We start from the raw sequence: 18,929 nt of genomic DNA on the forward strand, positions 1-18,929 counted from the left end.
GTGATCTCAGGGTCTTGGGATCAAGCCCCACATGGGGCTCCATGCTCAGCACGGGGTCTGCTTGGAATTCTCTCCCTCTGCCCCTCCTGCTGGGGCTTGCTCTCTCTAGAAATAAAGGATTAAATCTTAGGGAAAAAAAATTCTGGGAAAACTTGGTGGAGATGAGAACAGGGACAGGCACCTTCAGAAACCAACTGGTGAACAAATATTTTCAAGAACACAAATATTTTTCCTTGTCCTCAAAATATAATTTTATATATATGGATTTCTTCAACCAACTAACTACCAAGATGACACTTTTTTTGGTGGTTAGAAGGTATTTGAATCAAAGATAAAACTTTCTAAAATATCTTTTATCAAAACATATGGAGAAAAGGACACATGTGATCAATGTGCAGGTCAATACATTCTTATAAAGTGAACCATTGAGTAACCAAAACCAACTCAAAAGTAGAACATAGTGAGAAGTCCTTATTCTATCTTCTCTCCTTCTCAGGAATATGTTTATGATCTTATTGACAGCATCACCTCTCTGTGTTCCCTTCCAGAACCATTCCTGGGGCCACCCCCCTCTCATTCTCACGGTTACTTCATTCCCCGCCCCCCATCTTCCGCCCTCTTAGGACAAAACAAAACACCCTGTATCAACTAGCACTAGCCATTCTCTTCCTCATAACCTGAAAGTCAGTAAATTGGGTCCAAAAGGAATGATGGGGCGCAAAGGGGATGAACCACTGTTTTCCTATCAGTAAGAAAACTGGGTATGTGCTGTCAGGGTCCTCAGGATTTTTGGAGCTCTCATTTCGGGGAGACCGTACCATGCAGCCAAGATGAGAAAAGAGAGGCTCAGGAAGGTGAGGCAGCTTAATCTCGATTTCAGAAAAGAAACCTTTGCAAAGTGTGGAGTCTTGGCCTAGGTCAGAACCAGAGGCTTCAGGGTATAAGGAGAACTCTCACCTCGGTAATGAATAGTGGCCCTAGGCCTCTTTGAGAAGCTGGTGGAAGGCATGGTGCTTTTTCCCAGAAAAATGTATAGACCGAAAGCACCTATCAATTTAGGGGTTCCCCTCACCAGTGAGCCCCTGGTACTTAGGAACTGTCCCCCATCTGCTGCAGTGCCTCTCTGTGGGGATTCAGCACACATCCAGTTCAGCTCCCATGACCATTACCTTTCAGCCACAGACAGGTGTACTGTTAATGCAGTGCGCCTGCCCCACAGACGGAACTGTACTTAGATGCACCCTCTCTCCCAGCAGCCGTGCGCACTGCAGGGTCGCCCTCCTTTCCCATGGAGCTGTCACAAAGGACAGCACTTGGCATCCTCACTCCTCACTGCCCAGGAGCACCGACTCCACAAAGTTCTGGTGCCCGGTTCTCTGGGATCGCTGCCAGCTGGGTATACAGCTCTGGCCAGGAGGGCGCCCAGCGGCCCCAGGAGACTAGGAGACCGGAGGCGGCTTGCCCTCATCTCGGCTAGACCCCGGCTTCCGCAAATACACTGGGTCTTTGGCGAGCCGGTGCGGGCACGCGGTGGGCGGCAAGGGCGCAGAGGCGCGGGGGGGCGCGCGCGTGTGCGCACCGATAGGGCGCCTGGCCGGCGGTGCCCCGCTCTCCCGAGGCCTTGGTGGCCCGGGGCCGGGCGGGGGCCCGAGCCGCGAGAGCAGGAGCAGCGCCCCTACCGCCCGCTTTTCCGCCTCCATCTCCTCCGCCTCCTCCTCCTTCCCCCAGCCACCCGCGCAGTCACAACCGGTTCAGACTGGCCAGGGTGCCCCGCAAAGGAAAGAGGCAGGGGGCAAACTGCGGGGAAGAACTTCCCGGGAAGGAGTAGGAGGAGGAGGAAGAGAAGGTGGAGCCCCGAGGAGGGGGCCGGCTCCCTCTCTCCCTGCACGCGGCCGCCGCCGGCGCGGGGCTCGGCGGGGGCAGAGGGCGGCGGCTCCCGGGGCCGCGCGTAGCGGGACCGATTGCCCAATACTCCGGCAGGGGCCGGGGCCGGGCCCGGGCCCCCGGATAAATACCTCCTGCAGGCCGCGAGCAGCAGGGGAGAGCAGCGGCCGCGGTTCTCACCGCACCACCCGCCCGGCTCGCCCGGGGCTCTGCGCCCGCAGCTGCGCCCCGGAGCCCCGGCCGAGGCCGCTACCCAGGTAAAGGGCTGGAGCTCGCGGGAGGGCGCCAAGGCTCGGCGGGCACCCGCGCTGCCTCGCCTCCCAGAGGCGAGAAGTAAACTCCTCTGGCTCGGAGCGGGAGGCGGCGGCGGCGACGCTGTCACCCGCGCGGTCAAGCACTTTGGAACAGGTTTCTGGTTTAGGGTGTGTACCGGGGGGCTGAGCGTCCTCCGTGTGCCCAGCCCTGGATACCCGCCCCTATGGAAAGGTGCTTCTCCGCGGTGGGCAAGTTTTCCCAGCAATCTCAGGGGGCATTTTGCGCGGAGGTGGAAGAGGGAGACACAGATATAAAGAAAGGGGTCCTGGAGGAAGGACCGTGCTCAGGTCCGGCTCAGAACTCCCGAGACAGCAGCTGGTGGCAGAGAGGGGCTTGGGGGGCAATGCGACCGGGTGGTCCCCTCTTTCTCAGAGAGCAGAGAGGACTCCAGGTACCTCGCTGGTGCACGCTGCCGCCCCCGGGAGGGTCGCGGCCGGGGCCCCCGGGTACTCCAGGGCTTGCGGGGGCGGGCGGGAGGCAGCGCGCGGGGCTAGCTGCTTCTACGCCGCCGCGCCAGGTTCAGCACCACCGGGTCAGTCCGGGCGACCGCCGCGGGAGGCACAGCACCTCGGCCTCCCGGACACGGGCGGGAATTGGGAGGACTTGGAGATTACCGCTCCATCTGTGGTTCGCGGCGGGTAACCTGCTCAGCTGTCCGCGGCGCCGGAGGCTCTGGAAAGTGCTGAAACCATTTAAAAACTTGGTCATCAAAAGCAAATCAATGCTTCTTTGGTTGCCAGGTCTAATTCATTCAGCACAGGTCAATCCATCCGGGCTGTTTAGGGGGGATTTACACTAAACAATATACTTAAACAATAAGTTATTTCATATAACATTTTGGGGACCAATTTCCTGGGTCACAATTAGTTTCGGTGTATTTTTTTTTTTTTTTAAAGATTTTATTTATTTATTTTACAGAGAGAGATCACAGTAGGAGAGAGGAAGGGAAGCAGGCCCCCTGCTGAGCAGAGTGCCCGATGTGGGACTCGATCCCAGGACCCTGAGATCATGACCCGAGCCGAAGGCAGCGGCCCAACCCACTGAGCCACCCAGGCGCCCCCTTTTTTTTTTTTTTTAAATCTCCAATTATCTGGGTAGTAGTTCAGAACGCAGATGGATTCTTCCTTCCCCCCAGTAGGATATTTAGTTGTTCCATCAAATTGTGTTAATTTAGTATGTTCTGATAGTTTCTTAGATTCAGGTTGGCTTTAGCTCTGAGAAATTGTTCTGACCGCAAGAGTACTTATATTTTGAGCTAGTTGGCCTTTTCTTTGGGAGAGGCTTTGCAGATACCGGCATATTTCTTGTAGCTAATGAGATTGAGCAAGTATTTAACAACCGAGTTTAAGCAAAGAACACATGGTCCCTGCCTTCAAAGAGTTTAGTCTAGTGCGAAATGGGTATGTTTACAAATATCTACAATACAAGATAGTACAAATGGAGTCAGATGGCAGCAACATCATTAGTGTGCTGTTGATGGCAGAGAAAAGGGAAGGTTCATTCAAGGTTAAGAACTAAAAAAAGTTACATAGCAGGTGTAGTGTTTGAGCTGGTATTTGAAGAAGGAAGAGGATTTCCTCCATTGAAGGGAGCCTTGCTGGAACAAGTGAATGGCACAGAGTTCTGGAAGTCCAATGTGTCCAAAGGAAGCAGGGTAGTTTGGAGTGGCTGGAGCCTGGAATTTCAGATAGATAAGGCTGGGAGGTAGGATGGGCTAGATTGGGGAGAATATGACCAGCCATGTGAAGAAATTAAAAATGTGATTGAACATCATTATTATTGTTATTATTATTATTTATACCAGCAATGTTAGCATCCTTAACTATAATTTATACCTTGAAGTTCATTTTTGTTTTTTTTTTATTTTTTAAAAGATTTTACTTATTTATTTGACACAGAGAGAGAGATCACAAGTAGGCAGAGAGGCAAGCAGGGGGGTGAGGGGAGGCAGGCTCCTTACTGAGCAGAGAGCATGATGTGGGGCTAGATCCCAGGATCCTGAGATCATGACCTGAGCCAAAAGCAGAGGCTTTAGCCCACTGAACCACCCAGGTGCCCTCAGTTTTGTATATATCCTAAAATAAATAAAGGGATATAATCTCAATGGTATTTGCTTCCTATAAACATTACTGTAAAAGAGTAATATATTTCAAGTAGCCTTTAATGCTTTATATAAATCCAATAGTTTTCCCTCCAAGTCTGCAGTCTTATGGTATACCGACTCTTAGTTTGATGAAAATTCCGGATAGGAAGACACGTCCACTTTCCTGAGCAATATGCAGAGTAGAGCCACTGTCTGTTCTGTGTTTCCACTGCCAATAATAATAATTATTATTAATGTTTATTAAAGATGATATGTCATGTGAGCCACATGCCTTATTTTGTCAAGGAAGAAGGCATAATTTTGATCTTAAGCTGATAATGTTAATAAGATCACTCAGCTAAGTAGATGATGGGACCAGAATTTGAAGCCCAGAAATGTCTCTCAAAAGCCCATCCTTTGAACTTGAATCCTATTGTTGAACTGTCACGCAACAAGGGCATAATACATGATAGCTAGTTAAAAGAAATTAGAAATTGAGCCTGCTACCAGTAGAAGTGTTTCTGTATTTTTTTAAATTTGCATCCTCATTCACATCATTCTGATTTTATTATTTTAATTGTTATAAAGACGTATAGCATTGTATTACTTTTACATGTACAGCATAATGATTCGATATATGTATATATTGTGAAGTGATTACGACTGTAAGCTTAGTTAACGCCCATCATCACACATACAGTTTTTTGGGTGATGAGAACTTTTAAGATCCATTCTTTCAAATATATGATATACTAGGTCATCATATTGTACATTACTCATCATTCTGATTAATTTCACTTTATAAATTAATGATGCGACATTAAAAAAAATGTTTTTAAAGATTTTGTTTATTTGTTTGACAGAGAGAGACAGTGAGAGAGGGAACACAAGCAGGGGGATTGGGAGAGGGAGAAGCAGGCTTCCGGCTGAGCGGGGGCTCCGTGTGGGACCCCATCCAGGACTCTGGGATCATGATCTGAGCTGAAGGCAGACGCTTAACGACTGAGCCATCCAGGTGCCCGAGACATTTAAATGTTTTAACACATCTTCAAACTATTCTATGATCTTGTGTTTTTATGACACACCCAAAAGAAACTCTTTAGCACTTTGAGAAGAGAGAGATAGGTTATGGATGGGTAAAACATTAGCAAATATGACACAAAGACCAGATCTGCCACTCTGGAAGAGTGTTAATTTCAAATATCCTTCTCATTATTCCCAATAACCCTCCCGAATGCACCAGATATTTTTGTGTTTCAACATCCCATATAGGTTGCCTTGTGTCTTGAGTTTTTATTCTGAAAGTGATACAGCAAATATACTGGTTTATACATGACATACTCAATTGTGTGCTCAGACAACAGATTGGACTCTACATAATCATGTACAAATTATGCAAAACATATACTAAGCAAAAGAATACACCGGTGTAGATACTATCATCACACGAACCATATCACTCAAAGCATGGCCCAAATAGTAGCTACCACTCCAGGGAAAAGCTAAAACAAGAGCCCAGTAGCATAGGACACATGATAAGAGTATGGGATGCTGCGAAATGATTATACCAAATTTAAGCATCTGTCTCTCACTTGCTGGTTCTTAACTCTGTTAAATCTAGATCTTTCCATCTTTTCTCAGACTCTGCGTGGTTTACAAATTTGGCCATTTTCTCTTCTGAGCCTGAGAGCGGTACTGGAAGTAGGTGACTGTTACTGGATTAGTCAGTGAGGGACCTGGGTACTGGCCTCTCCTCTAACCACACACCCCCAGATTGGTGGAAGCAAGTTCACAGGGTTCAGCCAGGGGAGACAGGCAAGGCAGATGATGGGTAGAGTGGGGAGAGCACAGGTGAAACTCTCAATGCAGGTCAACCTTGGTCTTGTGTCAGGGAGCTCTTAGAGAGTGGAAGGAACTGGAGAGAACATGGCCATTCCGTGACGATGAAAGCAACTCAGTTCCAGCCAACTGTTATGTGGGAATAAGGGCCCAGTGTTGCTGGGTCTTCTGATGGATTTTCAAGAGAAAATGTAAAATCTTCCAGTTTTAAATTCATTCAGAATTTGCAAAAGTAAAATAAAAATAAAATAAAAAAATAAAAAATTGTGCAGGCCAACAAAATACCTCTGGAGATCTAGAGATCAGATCTGGTTTGAAGGCTGTCACTTTGCTAGATGATTCCTAAGGCTCCTTCTGGCTTCAGACTTCCATGATCCTATACTCAATCCGTGTTATCTCTAACCTATTTCTTCCATTTTGGTGAAACATAACACCATATCTAAGTCATGCTTTGGAGGATAATTTAGCTTTGGAGGAGCTCTTTGCTAAGTGCTGGACTGTGATCGATTTGTAAGGCCTTAAAGAGAAAGAATGTCCTTTTTTGATGGCCAAGCTGTTTTCATAATTCATAGGTTCCAGCAGTTAATTACTTGTGTTAATTATCTCTTTTGGGGATGGTTAATGTGATTTAATTCGAGGGCCCAGAGTTATTTCTCTAAACATTTTCCTTCTCACTCCAACCTGAGATAATAACCCATCAGGAAATTGATCCTGGCTCCCCCTTGGGCAACTTGTACTCGTGGTCTGACTTATGGCCCTTGGACAAAGAAATCTTCATCGTCTTTACCCTGGCAAAGTTTCACTGTGTAGTCTGTCTCTCCTTTTAAACTTGGAAGTATTTGGGAATGTTCTTGAATTGCATACTGAATGAAGAGTTTAGCTTTTGAGTTGTGTTAATTCAGCAGTATAGGGCCTTTTTTTTTTTTTTTTAACATTCTTATATGGACCCCAAAGTAAAAATGAAAACAAAAAGTAGTGCATTTATGTCTGATTCCAATTCCAAATTACCTTTAATAACTCTGGTTCCTCTGCAGTGAAAACTCTTTAATATAAATTTTTTTTAAAGCTCAGTGTATTGGATTTAACTGGCTAAGATGTGTTCCTCACTTTATGTCAATGAGCCATTTTACAAACAAAAGAGTCTGATTCTAACTGAAAAGTTCAGAGCAGATGTTGACAATGAGACGGAAGCATTTGAATAAATAACACAAGAATGGCATGTTTAGAGAAACTACATATCTTCTTGTGACGGAGCTGATTTCAAGAGGACAGAGGACAAACAGAAGGCTCTGGATGACAGTTGTGAGCCACAGTTTGTCCTTGTTCTGGCTCCAGGAATGTGTCGCCCACCCCCACCTCCCAAAGTGCCCCCTGCCCTTGCCCCCCTACCATGTTGCCCTTCAGTGTGTCAATCATGTTTAACATTTAAAACCAAATCTAGAATCAGGTAACTGTCTGGCCGTTAAAGACATAGCATTTGATATTATATTGGTAAAAAAGTTTGAATTAGAAAAAACCCTACAATTTCTTTATTTTTACCCACGTGTTTGGCTAGTCCTTCAGATTCAATGATGGAAGCAACCTCTAATCTCCATGGATGCAGGGACCAGGCCGTCTTGGTTCCACCGTGCCTTCTAATTCATTTTCTTCTAAATAAAGGCATGTTATCTTCTAAATGCACGTAATTCATTTTGTTGAATGAGAGATGTTTGATTCATCATTTTAATAGAGTTAGGTAAGTAGGTTTTTTTTTTTTTTAGCATTCATTAATTTCATAAAGATTTATTGAGCTTTTACTATGTGTCCAACACAATTCTTAGTGCTTGGGATGTGGGACAGGCTTGTAAGTTAACAAATAGTAACAAACAATAACAGTTTATTGGGATGAATGTTGTAATAGCAAGATTGTCCAAATTGGTGTGAGATATTAGGGGAGGATAGATTGACTGTTGAAGGATGGCATTAAGTAGAAAGAGACATTTTAGGCTAAGTCTTAGAGGAAAAGCAGGAGCTTGTCAGTAGGCAGGTTGGAGATAGGCATTACAGCCCCTCTCTAAAGGACGGAAGGAGCGGGGCTCATGTGCTGAACTGCGACAATGGCTTGGGGACCACAGGCTTGTGGGACATCCTAAAGGGGTATAGTTGGGAGTTGGATTGTTGCAGATTTTTAGAGGAAAACAAAAGGCATCTAGTAACTCGCTGGGTATTTAAAGATGTAAATACCTAATGTATGAACAAAACATGGATTTCTAGAACAAATTTTTCATTTTTATAAGTTTTGAATACTCATTCATTGATGGGGGACTGTCAGCTCCATGAGGGCAGGAAAAATCTTAGATTTTCTTATATGCTTTTACTAATGAATTAAACAGAGAGCTTGTGCCCTACTAGTGGATACACTGTGGGTGGTGAGGGATGGCTGAGAGATCTGAGAAGTTGGAGGCGGAATTTGAGATGAGGAGAAGCCTGGTTTGGCCGCAGCCTGCAGGTGCATTGCTGCAGGGAGAGAGCAGAAGCAGAAGGGTCTGTGAGCAGGCAGCTGTACGGATTTGCAAAGATGTAGAGGGAGGGTCCGACCCCAGAGCTCCTGCTTGGTAGGTCCGGGCCTGGCTGACCTGGGACCCAGGGGAGGAGGATCAGGGACGGGCTGCAGACGGCGCTTTCTGCTTGGTCCAATGAAAGCCTGGCTGTGTTGGTTTTCCAGATGAAATTCCAGATGAATTTGGGAGGAGGAGGTTGATGGCTGCATGGGGTGGGAGGGGCCTGAACCCAGCCAGAGGGGCATCTTGACATAGAAAATGATAAGAAATGGGGTAGACCTGTGGGTTTGGAGTTCTGGAGAGAGGTCAGGCCTGCGGATGGAGACTTGGGACTCCATCCTTTGCAGACATGCGGTCCCCCAGTGAGGCTAGAGAGCTTGTGGGGTCGGGTGGGTGCGGAAGACCAGGGGGGCGCTGGTTTGCAGAGAAGATTGGGGAGGGGGGCGGTGGTTGGGCACTGTCAGGAGGATGGTGGAAGGCAAGCCCGACCTGGCTCCGCGCTGAGGCGGTGGGGGCTCCACAGCCGGAGCATTTCTCTTGTGTGGACGCGTGGGAGCTAGACCACAGTTGCGGAATCATCAGGGGGTGAGAAAGTGGAGCCAGGGAGCGTGTTCTTTCGCGTTTTTCTCAGAAAACCTGTGAAAGGCGCAAGGACCGTGAGGAGAACGGCGCGCACTCACTCTGCCAAGCCCCGGGCTTTGGGTTGCGTGGATTGTGTCCTGTGTTTCTCCTAAAAGTCCCGAGACGTTGGAGTTCTTGCTCTTTCCATTCTGTAGATGAAGAAACTGGGAAGATCGTGAACTTGCGGTGAGTCTCGGGGCTAAGGGCCAGGTGCAACCACGAACCCCAGAGAAATGACTCCAGGGTCCATGTTCTAGCGCAGGGACTTGTGGCAATTTGACAGTGACCCGCAGTGCGATATGTTTGTGCGCCCTGCACACACACACACACACACACGCACACACACACTCACACACCCCGAAGCGCAGTTTCCCAGACTGCCACGGAGCCCTCACCACCCTGCAGGAGCTGTTCTTACATTTTTGATTCTTACCTGTTTTGTTCCAATTAAAAAAAAAAAAATGTACTCACAATCAACACTTGATTTCATGACCTGCGATGCATTGCAGAGTTTGGACAACACTGCTCTAGCCCACAGCTTGGTGGGCTTCCCAAACTGCTGCTTAATACTCTTTTCTGTTACACTCAAGGAACATTGATTCAGTGCCTATTGTATGCATAGATGCAGAAAGAACGTAAAGAAGATAAGTTGTGTGCTCGCTTCGGCAGCACATATACTAAAATTGGAACGATACAGAGAAGATTAGCATGGCCCCTGCGCAAGGATAACACGCAAATTTCTGAAGCGTTCCATATTTTTAAAAAAATAAAAAGTCAAAATAAATAAATAAATAAATAAATAAATAAAAATTAAAAAAAAAAAAACAAAAACAAAAGAATATAAGTTGTGCCCTTTGCCCAGGAATTTTTGTTAGTGAAGAGGAAGGGAAGAAGATGAGTAAATGGCACACCAGAATGAAGTAAGAAGAAAAGAGTGATGTAAGCCACATCGCATGGAAGCCCAGGGCGCTTAATGCTGGCTCTAAATGTGTATGGATTTGACTAGTAGTGTCTGTTGTTTCCTGTGCTATGAAAATATTTAAAAAAAAACTTTTATGAAATGAATACAAATGTCTCTGGTAAAGACTTTTAAGAGTAGAGGCCAAAGGAGATTTGAAGACCATGATATTCTGTGTATTTTTCTCAAAGCTCCTGAAGTGGTCAAAATATTATTTTTATCTAGACATCTGTTTGTTCAGTGTAAACCCCCTGGATGATGTTAGCAAATTCAGTCATATTAAAGAAATCCATTAAAGGGGCGCCTGGGTGGCTCAGTCGGTTAAACATTCAACTCTTGGCTCTGGCTCAGGTCATGATCTCAGGGTCATGAGACTGAGACTATGTCAGGTTCCACACTCAGCATGGAGTGGGCATGAGTTCCTCTCCCTCTGCCTCTCTCCCTCAGCTCTCTCTCTCTCTCTCTCTAAGTAAATAAAATCTTAAAAAAATAATAAAGTACATCCACTGAAACATTTTAAAATCCAAGAGCATCCGTTAAAAAAAGTTTACCATCAACTTCCCGAAGTAAAAGAATGCAACCATGCATTCTTCATGAACCTGCATTAGGCAACAGCTCCTCAGGTGGAATGGAGAAGCTTCAAATAGAATTTGACAGAAAACCTATGGATGCTGGGGTAGAATGGGAATTATTAATAACTACCTAAGTTTTATGTAGGGTTGTATGCAGATTAAAAAGATAACGTTTGAATGGCGCCTGGGTGGCTTAGTCAGTTAAACCTGTGCCTTCAGCTCAGGTCCTGATCCCAGGGTCCTGGGATAGAGACCCCAGCAAGGGTGACAGGGTTCCTGCTCAGTGGGAAGTCTGCTCCCCACCCCCGTACCCCTTCCCCACCCCTGCTCATGCTCTCGTGCTCATGCTCTCTCTCCTTCTCCTCCTTTCTCAAATAAATAAATAAAATCTTTTTTAAAAAAGATAATATTTGAAAGACCTTGACACTGTGTCTGACGTACAGGAGGTGTCAATAGAAAATGGCAATTAGAAGTTATTCCATGATATGGCTAAGTAGTAGTACATTTAAACCTTAGAAAACTTTCTTCAGTCCACTGTTTAGGGACTTTTTAGCAAAGTATGATATCATTTTTGGGATTAAGGACATTTTGAAATATTTTTCCATAGCTGTGATTGAAGTGGGAAAAAAAAAAGAAAGAAAATCTATTTAAATAACTAAAAGCAGCCATGCCTTTCATTTTATGATTGTACGTTAGGATGTTATTTAAGATGGCTTGTAGTGCTGTTGTCCCCTTCTTTTGCTCAGAATCACATGGTAAAATCACCCAGAGCTCTCTAACAACCTGGTCTCCCCTCCAGAGATCCTGTTTTCGTTGCTGGAGGGTGGGCCCAGACATGGGTCATTCTTAAGCTCCCAAGGTGATTCTGCCAGGTAGTCATATTTGCAATATCCTGCAGGTCTTAGTGTGCTAAGTGCTTAGTATGTAGGTATGTGTTTCTTACTAAGTGTGCTTAGGATGGTTCCATCAAACCATTAGAAGCAAGCTCAAGTGCAGATATAACCTCAAAATAGGATTCTGCCTTTTTGCTCCTCGATTGCATGTAGAGTCACCACCTTTCCTTGAGAACTGATTTAGAAAGGAAGATCTTAGGAGTCTTTGGAATAGGAAAGGGGGTTTTGAACTGGGACGATTAGAAAACTGGGGTGTGAAGAGTACAAAGAGGAGCTCGAGTTCTTGCAGTTCTTTGAGAGGCAAAGGAGCTGAGTTTAAAAGTTTCTGGCCCGCTCTGGTGATCAGTGCTTTCCTCCACTCTACCAGGTGCAGCAGCGGCTGGAAAAGGTGCTGGAAAGTTGTGTGGCTTCCTGAGTTGGGAAGAAAAGGAAGGGAGAAAATGAAAGGGAGAAAGAGAACAAAAGAAAGGAGATGAAAGCAAACCTTGTTTGGATTTCAGCACCTCCTCGTTCTGTCTTTTCTTGACTCTTGGTGACCTAAGAGCAGACTGTCCTTTTCATTGTGTTCTTCCCTCACGGAGACTTCCTTCTTTCCATTTGCTGAATTTTTCTTACTGCCAGGAAATTATCCATGATGTGTCATTTCCATATCTTTTTTTTTTTTTTTTTCCTGGAGGGAGGAATTTGGAAGTGGAGTGAGTGAGTGTGTGTGTGTGTGTGTGTGCTTGTGCGCACGCACTATTGCGGCAGGGAAGGAGAGGTAGCTGTGGTTGTTCTGGTCAGCGGTATTTGTGGGTATAGTACTTTCAGATTTTGAGAGGATCTCTGCCAAGATAAAAAAAGAACGTTTTTATGACAGATGATTATATTCAAAAGGATAAGAAATAATAATGTACATTAAAATTGCTACGTGGGGCGCCTGGGTGGCTCAGTGGGTTAAGGCCTCTGCCTTCAGCTCGGGTCGTGATCCCAGGGTCCTGGGATCGAGCCCCGCATCAGGCTCTCTGCTCAGTAGGGAGCTTCCTCTCTCTGCTTCCTTCCTCTCTCTCTGCCTACTTGTGATCTCTGTCCATCGAATAAAAAAACAAAAAAACAAAACAAAAAAAAACAACCTTAAAATTGCTACGTGCCAGGCACTGTGCTGAGTGCTTTATGTAAAGTAACTCATGTCATCATCATAGTAGTCTGGCGAAGTAAATACTATCATCCCCTCCTCTATGGATGGAAAAAGTGAGGCACAGAGGAACTTGCTAAAAGTCACACTCTTGGCTGGTATCAGAGATGGGATGTGCAAACAAGCCACATTCTTATCCTTTATGCTAAAACTTCTAGAATATAGATCTTCCTGTATTTTTAGATATAAATATCTGTGTATGTACTTGTATGAAGCTGTAGCTTTTTTTTTTTTAAAAGAAGTGTTTATTTACTGAACTTGGGGCAGATTAGATACACAACCAATTTTAAATGTACACCTTTTAATTCAATTTTGAAGTGTTTTCACACCCCCCCCCAAAAAAAAATTGGCATTGCAACTGTTGTCTTAAGGTAAAATACAGTCACCTTAAACTGTTGCAAGTATTTTCACCAAAGGTTGAAAAATTGTTTATCCTGAACATGAAAACCTGTAACAAATTTAAATTAATTATACAAAACTCGTTACTTGTAGCTTTCCCCTTGTAAAGATCCGGAAAAAATGTACAAGTAACTAATATACATCAGTCACAACATAATCCTGGATCACCCCCACACCACGACCAGATGCTCCTTTAATTTTAAACCCATCATCAAAGACCAAAAAAAAAAGTCATTTCATTTTATACAAAACAAAATCCACATGTGCCAAGAAAGACCCAAAAAACAAAAACAAAATCCTAGCTAACCAAAATCCCACTAACCACATTTGGGGACCTCACAATACCATTCCTAGAAGATCCCAGCTTCTCTCCCACTACCGTCCTCAAATGGAGAGGTTCCTTGACGAATGTGAACAAATCACTAGGTGACGCCATCATTCTGCGGGCAGATTATTAGAATTATCACCGTCTAGCATCATCATCATCATCATTAGAATCTGCTCAGAGTTTCACCTGCCAACCGCAGGCCTGCTCTGCTGGGGACTATCGAGGCTGGGGACTGCAGATGCCCTCTGTTGGGGCATGTGACTTGGACCCAGAGAGGTGGGGTGACCATTTTTGCACCGACTGCCTGGAGGTTTTTGGAGCTACTTCTCCTCAGGTTTTGGCTGGGCTGCTGTGCTAGAGAAGCATGGCATTATGGGTGATTGAGTGTTCTCTACAAGGAGTGTGCCCGGGCTTGGCCATTTGGGTCAGAGGAAGAAAGAGAGGAAAAATTTTCTCTCTTCTGGCTGGCAATGGGTGCTTGCTTTCTCGGGAGCCACAAGGGTGGAACTCTGCTCATTCTCCAGCCGGAAAGCAGCCAACAGATTTTGGGGAGTTGCCACATCAAAGTGTGGGGTTAGTAGCATGGCCACCACCAGTGGGGACAGAGCCAAGTGTCACAAATGAAGAGAGAGCAGGCAACTGTCCATTCCTTTGTTCTCCCTCTGCACGCTGGGGTAGTTAAAAAATAAAAGCCGTGCTCTCCTGAGAAGGTCCAATTATTCTGCTCTTTTGTTTTGTCAAGTTAGGATTCTTTGGAGAGGGATGCTTACTTGTCTCTAGCCTTCGAATTCACTAGGGCACATTAACATGTTGGAGGTTGTTTTTTGAGTCGATACACTCTCTGACGCTATGTTCTCCTGTTTTCATTAAAAAAAAAAAAAAAACAACAAAACTTTTGCAAGCCTTCAGATAAATGGATGTAATCATCTTTTAAATTTTGTATCATAGATAATGATCCCCTTTTGCGCCTTCTCAAACATTTTATAGAAAATCAAGAAAATACCTTTGTCGTGGCCATCACTTCTATAGCAATTTTTGCTTTGGGTCAATGGAGCTTTGGGGGTAAATAAGCTTTGTCCTTGGCCATGTTATAGATGACAGGGCTGAGCCGAAAGAGCAGAAAAGTACTGGCGCTGCACTGGGACCAGCAGGCTCAGGTAAGAGTTTGCATGTGTTCCTGTCTCCCACTTCGTCCCTAGCTCTCAATCTCTTCTCTCCCTCGCCTGTATTCCTTCTCTGCTGGGAAAGAAGATGTGATGTTTGGTCAAAGGTTGTTCTCCCTTGTAGGACAGTGGTTCTCAACTCTGACTGCACAATGGAAGGACAGAAAAGGTCAGGCCCTATCCCAGAGCAGTGTGTGTGGGGCCATCCATCACAGATGGATGATTAAACTCTCCAGATGATTCCAGTCAAGGACCCCAGTGGTTGGGCAGCCGTTTTCAGAGTGTGTCTGTGGATGACCTCCGTTAGAGTCACAGGGTGATTTTTTAAAAATGCAATTTTTAAAAATGCTTAGGCCTTGAACCTGCAATAAAAGGAAACTAAATCTGGTAGGAAACACAATTTTTGAATGATTCAAGTTGGAATCTGGTAATATCCGGATCTTGGTATAACTATTATTCTAAATATTAAGAGATAACTGAGATTAAAAAGTCTTAGAGGGGCACCTGGGTGGCTCAGTGGGTTAAAGCCTCTGCCTTCAGCTCAGGTCATGATCCCAGGGTCCTGGGATCGAGCCCCTCATTGGGCTCTCTGCTCAGCAGGGAGCCTGCTTCCCTTCCTCTCTCTCTGCCTGCCTCTCTGCCTACTTGTGATCTCTGTTTGTCAAATAAATAATTAAAATCTTTTTTTAAAAATTAAAAAATTAAAAGTCATAGAAACCCTAGATTTAAATATGATTCAGTAATTAGTTGCTATGAAACTCTTACATGAGTAACTAGTAACTACTTCTTGAAGAGGCTATCAAGTGATCAGGAATCCTTTATGGTTTTTAAAATAATGGCTAACACTTATTAAACCTTTTTACTGCGTGCTAGGCACTAAGGTTTGCACTTGAAGTTCACTGTTATCCCATTTTAAGATGAGAAAAGTGGGGCCTAGAGATAGTAAGTAATTGGCTCAAAAACACATGGTAAGTAGCATAGACTAGGTTAGAAGCCAAATGTATATGTGTAATAACAAAGCTCCTGAAATTCTGGAACTACATATTGGAAAAATTTCCCTCTTCCTCTCTACCCCATCTTTATGGTAAAATTAAGAGGAATAAAGAGAAGCTATTATGCAATTGAAAATGTTAACTTGCTTCATACCATTTTCTTTACATCCTTCTTGTGTGTAGACATAAAACATCCAGACACCATGATGTACTCCAGAAACCCTGAATTTACGTTTCATTTTCATCGCTTAGATTCTTCTTTTATGATATGTGGTCACTCCTGCACCTTTGTTCGAGGAGCTACATGTTGAAATAAGCAACACATCATCTCCTGATTTCATTTCCTTAGTATAACCTGTTTTCTAGGTTAAAAGTCTGGGCATGTGTGTTGGGGGAGTGTGTGTGGGGAGAAGGACTATATTGGCCCCGGGGAATTCCTCCCCTGGGTGGAAGACCTTCTACAAAGATTATCGATTTTACCTCCAGATCAGATCATATATCTGGCGATTGTAACTGTGTGTGTGTTTATAGAATTATTTTTTTCCTTCATAAAGTCAGCTTTATTGAGGTATAATTTACCTATAGTAAAATTCGATGGTTATTAGTGTGTAATATAACTAATTTTGGCAAATATATACAGTTGGAGTTTACATTAAGTTTTTGATAAAGGTTTATCAAAAATGTAACCCACATACCCTATAATGCATATTTAAAGTTTGTTTGATTGTTTTCAATATATTCACAGACTTGTGCAACCATCATCAGAATTTTTTTTTTTTTAAAGATTTTATTTATTTATTTGACAAGCAGAGAGGAAGGGAAGCAGGCTCCCTGCTGAGTAGGGAGCCCAACTCGGGGCTCAATCCCAGGACCCTGGGATCATGACCTGAGCCAAAGGCAGAGGCTTTAACCCACTGAGCCACCTAGGTGCCCCAGGATTAATTCTAAAACATTTTCTTCACCCCAGAGAGAAACTTCATACATATTAGCAGTTACTTCCTGTCCCCCCTACCAAACCTCCTAAACCTAGGCAACCCCTAATCTACTTCCTGTCTCTAGATTCCCTATACTGAAGTTTCATATAAATGAGAATCCTGTAATAGGTGGTCTTTCGTGTTTGGCTCCTTTCATTTAGCATCATGTTTTTAAGGTTCATGATGTGGGAGCATGAACCAGCACTTCTCCCCTTTAGACCACATTTCAGTCATCCAGTCATCAGTGGATGGACATTGGGGTTGTTCACCCTTTTTTGGCTGATAGCATTAATTTTTAAAGTGCAAACTTTTAACAGATAATCTTGATTTCTCTAACCTCATTTTGGCTTTTTTTCTTCTATATTTAATATACCAGAAGTCTGAAATGGCTTATTTCTTTTAACTTCTGAGACCGTCCGATTAAGGCCACCACAATTGATTTCACAGTAGTATTAAAGTTGTTATTTGGAGTTGACTTCCTTTTATAGCTCTGCCATTTTGTAGAAAATGCTTACAGAATTGTAAATATAGAAATCTGTGTGTATGTCTGTGTGTGTATAAAATAAGGCTATCTCAATATGACTTTACAAAGAGTTCTAATAGTTTTCTAGAAGGACAACAAGGTGGATTCTTTTCCTTTAAAAACGACCTTGATCTGGGGCAAATAATACATTACATGTTTATTAAAAAAATGTTTATATATGTTAAAAAAAGACCTTGATATATAACTAAGTTTATTTTACTTCAGAAGAGAAATCGTAAGCTGTACTGATTATGACATGTCATTGGAAAATGACAAAATTCATCCACTGACTATAACATTTAAAGGACTAACATTGGTGTTAATGTGTCTGTGTTCACTAACACATGAATCGCCAAGTGGAGTAGACTCACTTCAAAGTTTATATTATTGGCTCAGAGGGAATTTCTACTATTTTAAATCTTTATGCTACTCCCAAGTAACCAAAAATCAGTCATAAGTGTGTTGACTCTTTTGCAAGTGATGAGTACACATGCTACACTTTTCACTCCTCAAACACTGTAGAACGAAGCTACTTGAGAATAGGAAAGTGAAAGAGGTGGCGTCATAGGCGAGCTGGAGGCAGGCTCGAGCGCTGGCCACAGGCACAATTACTTGTACCTCTGAACTGCCTCTCTTGTGCTCGTGTCCCACTAAATGGAATTTAATTAACTTATAGTTGAATTATGAGCCTCAATATATGTTAAAGGGTATTTTTTTACCTATATATTTTTAGAATTCCCAAATAATTATTTCCTTGTCTTCATTTTTATTAAAACAAAGAATGATTTGTTTACTCACATTTTTTATGAGAATTCCCCCCATTTTTTTCCCCCTCAATTTCCAGCATTCCTGGACCCAGACTGCAGTGGTGGAGGATCTATGATGGATGTTTGGGAAAGCAGAAGTCACCGTTGTGCAAGCGCGGTGTCAGTGCTAGAACTGCTTCCCACAGAGCAGTAGTTTATGAAGCTTGTTACTTGCATTGGAGTCAGAACCAAAACCTAATATCCAGTAGCTTTCGAATGTGTTTTACTCTAAGAGGTTTGTGATAAAGCTCACCTACTTAATGTGTTCAGGTCTGTTGATTCTAACCAGGAGTTGTGCAAAGTGTATCATAATCTATTTTTAAAATACTTCAAAATAATTTGAAAACATTTCCATTACCCCAGAAAGAAATCTTGTGCCCTTGACAGTCCACGCTCATGCCCACTTTCAAACGCTTCTCAGTAGTGGCTGCCGTGTTTTCATCCCCAACAGTGACGTGCTAGGGTTTCAGGTTGCCTCATCCTGGCCTCTGGTTTAGAACCTTTCATTTAACAAGAGTAGCATCAATGTAACTGAGGAAAGTCACAAAGCCCAGGTTGACTTAGACTTTTGACACAGCTGATGGATGACCAGGTCAAGACAAAACCAACCTGGAATCAACATTTCCTCCACCAGGATGTAGTCATGTGATCCTATGCTCCTAATTTAAAAAAAGAAAAAAAAAGTGTTTCAGCATCAGGTAATTTGGCAGTGATTGAGATTGAACAAAAGAAAAAAAAAGTTCTCTTTTACCTCCTAAGATTTGAGCGAAAAATGTATCTAGGACTCTTTACTGACATAGGTAACACTCAAAAGGGGTAGGGTGATTGGGTTATGGACATGGGGGAGCATATGTGCTGTGGTGAG

At 43.7% G+C, this 18,929-nt stretch overlaps 1 protein-coding gene and 1 non-coding gene across 3 annotated transcripts in view; both read left to right on the forward strand.

Annotated features, from left to right (window-relative positions):
• The first annotated feature begins 2,004 nt into the window (after positions 1-2,004).
• The window catches only part of SLC16A9 (solute carrier family 16 member 9), a 54,088-nt gene continuing 37,163 nt past the window's right edge, over positions 2,005-18,929 (forward strand). For both annotated transcript variants that reach the window (XM_059170201.1, XM_059170203.1), the window contains exon 1: positions 2,005-2,141. The gene's annotated coding sequence lies outside the window, so the exon portion shown is untranslated. The remainder of the gene's footprint in view (positions 2,142-18,929) is intronic.
• Positions 9,936-10,042, forward strand: LOC131830910 (U6 spliceosomal RNA). Its single transcript, XR_009353443.1, has one exon. It is a non-coding gene; the product is annotated as a U6 spliceosomal RNA (small nuclear RNA).

This window comes from Mustela lutreola, chromosome 4 (assembly GCF_030435805.1).
Source record: "Mustela lutreola isolate mMusLut2 chromosome 4, mMusLut2.pri, whole genome shotgun sequence".
Taxonomy (NCBI): Eukaryota; Metazoa; Chordata; class Mammalia; order Carnivora; family Mustelidae; genus Mustela; species Mustela lutreola.